The sequence below is a fragment of the Pagrus pagrus genome, assembly GCF_965226575.1.
Source record: "Pagrus pagrus genome assembly, contig: HAP1_SCAFFOLD_60, whole genome shotgun sequence".
NCBI classification, from domain to species: Eukaryota; Metazoa; Chordata; class Actinopteri; order Spariformes; family Sparidae; genus Pagrus; species Pagrus pagrus.
Window position 1 is genome coordinate 62,550 of NW_028175403.1, and position 8,336 is coordinate 70,885.

Consider the following 8,336-nt stretch of genomic DNA (forward strand, 5'->3'; position numbering starts at 1 on the left):
TCAAGGCAGGTTGTAAAAGTGTATAATACATTCAAGTATGATACTTTTCTAACTAAATCAAAAAACATTTAATCACATTTTATCACAGACAATCAAACAAACATGGAAAAAGAGAAATGTGTTTTTCGGTGGACAGAAGGGAGTATTAAATACTAGTCAAACTAAACCAAGTAGATAAAAAAATTCAGCTTTCAGCTTGTATTAATGTTCTTGTATGAAAACAGAATACCTAAATAAAACCCTTTTTTTAAAATCCCCAAATCATGAGTGTAATATCGCCTATTAAAAATCTGACCTGTGCTAATGATCTATGCATGACAGTGCAGTTCACACCGGAAGAGAAGATGGCCGTTCGCGCCACCACAGAACAAAGGCCAGAGTTCACGCCCTTAGCATCTAGCTCGGCCTTATGTTTTAGCTTTTAGCTCAGTGTTCTTATATAGAAACAGATCGGCCATAAACATCGGTCTAACCAAAATCACGAGACAGTAATGTCTAGCTTCAATAAGCTCACTTTTATTAAAGATGTACGGATGTTATGAGTAACATCTATTAAAAATCTGACCTGTGTTAAGGGTCTATGCATGAGACAGTACAGTTCACACCGACAGAGAAGATGGCCGCTCGCGCCACCACAGACCAAAGGCCAGAGTTCACGCTGTTAGCATCTAGCTCGGCCTTATGTTTTAGCTTTTAGTTCCGTGTTCTTATATAGAAACAGATCGGCCATAAACATCAGTCTAACCAAAATCACGAGACAGTAATGTCTAGCTTCAATAAGCTCCCTTTCGTTAAACATGTACGGATGTTAGCACAGTTAGCTTTTCGCTCCGGTTAGCTCTTCTTCATAGAAAAAGCAAATCACCGCTGTTGGCTTCGACTGCGGCCTACTGGTTTATGTACCAGAGCCTAGTAGCGCCGTTAGCTCGTCTTAATAGTGTTGTATTGAAACAGACTGACGGAGGCCCATTACCGTTAGCTAGACAGACACATTCACACAGTTAGCTTTTCTTCATAGAAAAAGCAAATCACCGCTGTTGGCTTCGACTGCGGCCTAGTGGTTTATGTACCAGAGCCTAGTAGCGCCGTTAGCTTGTCTATATAGTGTTGTATTGAAACAGACTGACGGAGGCCCATTACTTTTAGCTACACAGACACATTCTGTACTTATGGACCCCTGTGGCTTTGCTAACCGCTGTTGGCCCGGAGCTACTGGGCTCCGACTAGCCGAGAGCTCGGCCGCTCGAGCTAGCGCTCCGCTAGCGTTATTGCTACAACAGACCGACCGTTAGCAGTTAGCTAAATCACGTTAGCTTGGCTAGTCGGAGCCCAGTAGCTCCGGGCCAACAGCGGATTAATATTGATGAAACAGACCGACCATAAACAATTACATTCATTTTTCCGAAATCATGAGTTATCGTGATCATAGGAGAGATAGTAATGTCTAATGTCTTCAATAAAATCCACTTTTATGAACGATTTCAGTGTGCTCATGTCAAACATGACTGGTACTTACCTACAAGTAGGTCAAAGGGGACGAGCAGAGCCGGACCAGGGTTATATCAAGGCCAAAATCACGCCACACAACTGTCCAATCAGAGTCCTCCTGTGTTATCTGTCATCTGTATCCGAGGTGATTTGTCAAATGAGATGGCTGATATCTGAGCACTTGAGACAGACTCCAGACTCTGCTGCAGTTCATGATTAATATTTATTTTTATGAATGTAATACATTAAAAAAACATCAATGTTAATTAGAAAACTTAATTAATAGTAATATTGATTGATTAATATTGAATTATTATATTATATATCATTAAATACAGAACATAAAACAATTTATATTATATCAGCTGATGGAGTATAAAGAGATATTACAGTGAGAATGAGTCAAATACTCTGAATCAGACTGAGAAATTCAATAAATCTCAATATATTGATGATTGGAAACATTTAAATATTTGAATCAGAATCAGAATTCCTTTATTTGTCCAGCAAATGGGGAAATTTCTTAGTCACAGCAGCCAAAGGACAGTGTCACACTAAACAATAATACAAAGTAAAAAAATAAACAATATAATAAGAAGATAAGAAATAGAATTAACTCATATATACATAGTATTTACAATATGAACTTAGTATTTACAATTTGAACTTAGTATTTACAATATAACATAGTATTTATAATATGAACAGTGTAAGTATGAACAGTTTGCTATTTTTTATTTACCAACAATAAATAACAAATAGGATTACTAAAAATTGTCCAACTAGTGCAAACCAAAAAGTGTGTGGATATGTGTAGAGTTTTGTATTGCACAGTGCACATGTGAGGTCTACTGGGAGCAGTGCTGATTGTAGACTGACAGCAGCAGGAAGGAAGGACCTGCGATACCTCTCCTTCACACACTTGGGGTGTAACAGTCTGTCGCTGAAGAAGCTGACCAGTGTGGTGATAGTGACCTGCAGGGGGTGGGACTCCTTTACCAGCAGCAATGACAGCTTGTCCATCATCCTGCTGTCTCCCACCACCTGCACTGGGTCAAGAGGGCATCCCAGGAATGGAGTTCCTGGTTTGAATGAATGAAAAGATAATCGTTAAATATAGTTGAAATGTTGGGAAATATACTGTGTTTTCGTCTGTGTGTGTGTGTGTGTGTGTGTGTCTGTGTCTGTGTCTCTGTCTGTCTGTCTGTCTGTCTGTCTGCCTGTGTGTAAATAATGGGAAGTTTTTCGCGTCTTGCGACGCGATGTGTGTGTGTGTCTGTAAATTATGGGAAGTTTTTCGCGTCTTACGACGCGATGTGTGTCTGTCTGTCTGTGTGTGTGTGTCTGTCTGTCTGTGTGTCTCTGTATGTGTGTGTAAATTATGGGAAGTTTTTCGCGTCTTACGAAGCGATGTGTGTGTCTGTCTGTGTGTGAGTCTGTGTGTGTCTGTCTGTCTGTCTGTCTATCTATCTGTCTCTCTCTGTGTGTGTGTGTATCTGTAGGCCCAGTTGAGCTTGGTTGCCGCGGTGATGGTTGTCGTTAACCCCTAGCAACCACCTGGGACAGCTGGTTTGAGGGTCACTTCTGCCTCAAATCTAGTCCTCAAACTAGTGCTATATATTCAAAACCAGACATGATATTGGAAAATTTTCTTCACACGCACACACACACACAGACACACACACACAGACATACAGATATACAGACACACAGATGCATACGCACACACAGAGAGAGACAGATAGACAGACAGACAGACAGACAGACAGACAGACACACACACACACACACACACACACAGACATACAGATATACAGACACACAGATGCATACGCACACACAGAGAGAGACACACACACAGACACACACACAGACAGACAGACAGACCGAACGGTTTCTGTAGCTGAACGTATGCAAAAGCAGTAGCAGGATGAAATTTGAAAATGTCCCCATAAGGTGTGTGTGTGTCTGTGTCTGTCTGTCGTGTGTCTGTCTATGTGTATGTCTGTCTGTGTGAGTGTGTGTCTGTGTATGTCTGTCTGTCTGTCTCTGTGTGTGTGTGTGCGTGTGCATCTGTGTGTGTGTCTGTATGTCTGTGTGTGTCTGTCTGTGTGTGTGTGTGTGTGTCTGTGTCTGTATGTCTGTCTATCTGTATGTCTGTCTGTCTGTGTGTGTGTGTGCGTGTGCATCTGTGTGTCTGTATGTCTGTGTGTGTCTGTCTGTGTGTGTGTGTGTGTCTGTGTCTGTATGTCTGTCTATCTGTATGTCTGTCTGTCTGTGTGTGTGTGTGTGTCTGTGTGTGTGTCTGTCTGTCTGTCTCTCTCTGTGTGTGTGTGTCTCTGCAGGCCCAGTTCGGCTTGGTTGCCGCGGTGATGGTTGTCGTTAACCCCTAGCAACCACCTGGGACAGCTGATTTGAGAGTGACTTTTGCCCCAAATCTAGACCTCAAACTAGTGCTATATCTTCAAAACCAAACATGATATTGGAAAATTTTCTTCACCATCAAGCCAGGAAGGCCTTAAAGAACACAGCCATTATTTTTGGTGGTCCTAGCTTCTGAAATGTGGTAATAGGAGCGAGTTAAAAACAGGGGCAGTTTGGAAAATCCTCGAAAATCCTCCTCCAGATTAACATTGGGGTAAATGGAGCAGTTGAGAGCTACTCTTGTCAGTTGGAGGCAGATAAATCAAATACCGTAAATCCTACCAATAAATTGGACACATTGGGAGAAAGAAGACAAGTGTGGCTACATTTTGGTGAAAAAATCACTCTTCTAGTGTGTAATTTGTGGCTGGGTCGTCAGAGAAAGAGAAAAGTTGTGAGAGTTTTTCTGAGTCTCCCCCCACTCTGGCAGTTGGCTCTGCACGAACATTCCGCAATACACACCCATTATAAAGTCCTGAATTTTTCCAAAATCACTCACCATCTTTCAAGGGTCAGAGTTCAAAAACGAAACATCGTGCGAAAAAAGTTAAAATACAACTCAGATAGACAAGACCCGTGCCTACGTTTTAAAGTTTGAATGGTGTTTCTAGGTCGACGTAGGCCCGAGCAGGAGATGTTTGAAAAACGTCGAAAATTTGCGAGTTTTTTTTTCCTCGTCCCATTCATTCTTATGGGAAATTTTTCGCAGTTTTTCGCGTCTTACGACGCGAAAAATTAATATTCTGGAGAAAAAAATAATAGCATAGCGAGTCCGATCGAGGCGCACGTTTTGATATATTTTTTGTTTGTGTGCGCTCAAAGCTGCGGGGCAAGTTACGAACCGAAAAACGGGAGGGAGAATAATAATAAAAAGAGGCGCGGTGAATAACAATAGTGGGCTGTGCTTCGCACAGCCCACTATGGACACCTATAGCTTTGCTATAGAGGTGTCCATAGTGGGCTTGCGAGCACAGCCCACTAACTAGACAATTTCCCGTTGGGAAATCGCGAGAGTGGGCTGTGCTCTGTGCAAATTCGCACCCCACGTACGTTGAGAACTTTCATATTTACATTATATTATATCCAGGCTGAAAGAGCTTAAAAGGCCGAACATTTTGATAGTTGAACGGTTTCTGTAGCTGAACGTATGATGAAGCAGTCGCAGGATGAAATTTGAAAATGTCCCCATAAGGAGTGTGTGTGTCTGTCTGTGTGTGCATGTGTGTGTGTGTGTGTGTGTCTGTCTGTGTGTGCATGTGTGTGTGTGTGTGTGTGTGTGTGTGTGTCTCTGTCTATCTGTCTGTCTCTGTGTGTGTGTGTCTGTCTGTGTGTCTGTCTGTGTGTCTCTCTCTCTGTCTCTCTCTCTGTGTGTGTGGGGGAGACTCAGTGATATTCTGCATTGTAGCTCACGCAATACACACCCATTATAAAGTCCTGAGTTTTTCCAAAATCACTCACGATCGTTAGAGGGTCAGGGTTCAAAAACGAAACATCGTAGGAAAAAAGTTCAAATACAACTCAAATAGACAAGACCCGTGCCTACATTTTAAAGTTTGAATGGTGTTTCTAGGTGGAAGTAGGCCAGAGCAGGAGATGTTTGAAAAAGACGCAGATTTGCAAGTTCTTTTGACCTCGTCCCATTCATTCTGGTGGGAAACAGTTTTTCGCGTCTCACGACGCGAAAAATTAATATTCTGGAAAACTGAATAATAGCATACCGAGTCCGACCGAGGCGCACGTTTTGATATATTTTTTGTTTGTGTGCGCTCAACGGTGCGGGACGAGTTAAGTACCGAAATATGGCAAGGGGGTGTAGTAATACAAACACTAGACAATTTCCCGTTGGGAAATCGCGAGAGTGGGCTGTGCTCTGTGCAAATTCGCACCCCACGTACGTTGAGAACTTTCATATTTACATTATATTATATCTAGGCTGAAAGAGCTTAAAAAGCCGAACATTTTGATAGTTGAACGGTTTCTGTAGCTGAACGTATGATGAAGCAGTCGCAGGATGAAATTTGAAAATGTCCCCATAAGGAGTATGTGTGTCTGTCTGTGTGTGCGTGTGTGTGTGTGTGTCTCTGTCTATCTGTCTGTCTCTGTGTGTGTGTGTGTCCGTGTGTGTCTGTCTGTGTGTCTGTCTGTGTGTCTCTCTCTCTGTCTCTCTCTCTGTGTGTGTGGGGGAGACTCAGTGATGTTCTGCATTCTAGCTCACGCAATACACACCCATTATAAAGTCCTGAGTTTTTCCAAAATCACTCACCATCATTAGAGGGTCAGGGTTCAAAAACGAAACATCGTAGAAAAAAAGTTCAAATGCAACTCAAATAGACAAGACCCGTGCCTACATTTTAAAGTTTGAATGGTGTTTCTAGGTGAAAGTAGGCCAGAGCAGGAGATGTTTGAAAAAGAGGCAGATTTGCGAGTTCTTTTGACCTCATCCCATTCATTCTGATGGGAAACAGTTTTTCGCGTCTTACGACGCGAAAAATTAATATTCTGGAAAACTGAATAATAGCATACCGAGTCAGAGCGAGCCGCACGTTTTGATATATTTTTTGTGTGTGTGCGCTCAACGGTGAGGGACGAGTTAAGTGCCGAAATCAGGCAAGGGGGTGTAGTAATACAAACACTAGACAATTTCCCGTTGGGAAATCGCGAGAGTGGGCTGTGCTCTGTGCAAATTCGCACCCCACGTACGTTGAGAACTTTCATATTTACATTATATTATATCCAGGCTGAAAGAGCTTAAAAAGCCAAACATTTTGATAGTTGAACGGTTTCTGTAGCTGAACGTATGATGAAGCAGTCGCAGGATGAAATTTGAAAATGTCCCCATAAGGAGTGTGTGTGTCTGTCTGTGTGTGCATGTGTGTGTGTGTGTGTGTGTGTGTGTCTCTGTCTATCTGTCTGTCTCTGTGTGTGTGTGTCTGTCTGTGTGTCTGTCTGTGTGTCTCTCTCTCTGTCTCTCTCTCTGTGTGTGTGGGGGAGACTCAGTGATGTTCTGCATTCTAGCTCACGCAATACACACCCATTATAAAGTCCTGAGTTTTTCCAAAATCACTCACCATCATTAGAGGGTCAGGGTTCAAAAATGAAACATCGTAGGAAAAAAGTTCAAATACAACTCAAATAGACAAGACCTGTGCCTACATTTTAAAGTTTGAATGGTGTTTCTAGGTGGAAGTAGGCCAGAGCAGGAGATGTTTGAAAAAGAGGCAGATTTGCGAGTTCTTTTGACCTCGTCCCATTCATTCTGATGGGAAACAGTTTTTCGCGTCTTACGACGCGAAAAATTAATATTCTGGAAAACTGAATAATAGCATACCGAGTCCGACCGAGGCGCACGTTTTGATATATTTTTTGTTTGTGTGCGCTCAACGGTGTGGGACGAGTTAAGTGCCGAAATCAGGCAAGGGGGTGTAGTAATACAAACACTAGACAATTTCCCGTTGGGAAATCGCGAGAGTGGGCTGTGCTCTGTGCAAATTCGCACCCCACGTACGTTGAGAACTTTTAGATCTACATTTTAAGTTTGACTAGTGTGTCTAGGTCAAACTATGCCAGAGATGTTGATTTTTGAAAAACGGTTTCATTTTTTTCATTGTCAATGAGAAATGAGGATTGACAATGCTATGATACTATACTACACTACACTACAATGCAATGCTACAATGTATTCATTTCATCACCTACCATTCATTCTCAGCATCTTCATCTATGGTGTTTGTTACAAACTAAAGCTAAACATGGAACATAATTAATAATTCAAGAGGCATACACCAACAGAGTAACAGAGATAATGTTTATTTTTCTTAAAAAAAAAAAAAAAAAAGCAGGCGGCTTTCTTCCTGGAGTGAAAAAAAGTCAAAGTTGAAAAACTCTTACTTCCCTTATTGTTGCTGCAGTCCTCTGGAGGTCTTCTTCCCACCGTCTGTATAAATGTTGCCAGATTTAAAAGACATAAATTAGTTACAGGTTTCAAAAGAGTGAAGTGAAAGTTGAGAATTTAATGAAATCTTACTTCCCGTATTGTTGTTGCAGTCCTCTGGAGGTCTTCTTCCCACCGTCTGTATAAATGTTGCCAGATTTAAAAGACATAAATTAGTTACAGATTTCAAAGACTGAAGTGAAAGTTGAGAATTTAACGAAATTTTACTTCCCTTATTGTTGCTGCAGTCCTCTGGAGGTCTTCTTCCTGCCGTCTGTAAATGTCAGATTTCAAAGACAAATTGGTTACAGGTTTCAAAGACTGAAGTGAAAGTTGAGAATTTAACGAAATTTTACTTCCCTTATTGTTGCTGCAGTCCTCTGGAGGTCTTCTTCCTGCCGTCTGTAAATGTCAGATTTCAAAGACAAATTGGTTACAGGTTTCAAAGACTGAAGTGAAAGTTGAGAATATAACGAAATTTTACTTCCCTTAT

General features: G+C 41.6%; 1 long non-coding RNA gene across 1 annotated transcript in view; it reads left to right on the top strand.

Moving 5' to 3' along the window:
* Window positions 1-8,336, top strand: part of LOC311253885 — a 97,247-nt gene that overhangs the window by 21,458 nt on the left and 67,453 nt on the right. The gene's annotated exons all lie outside the window — the stretch shown is intronic.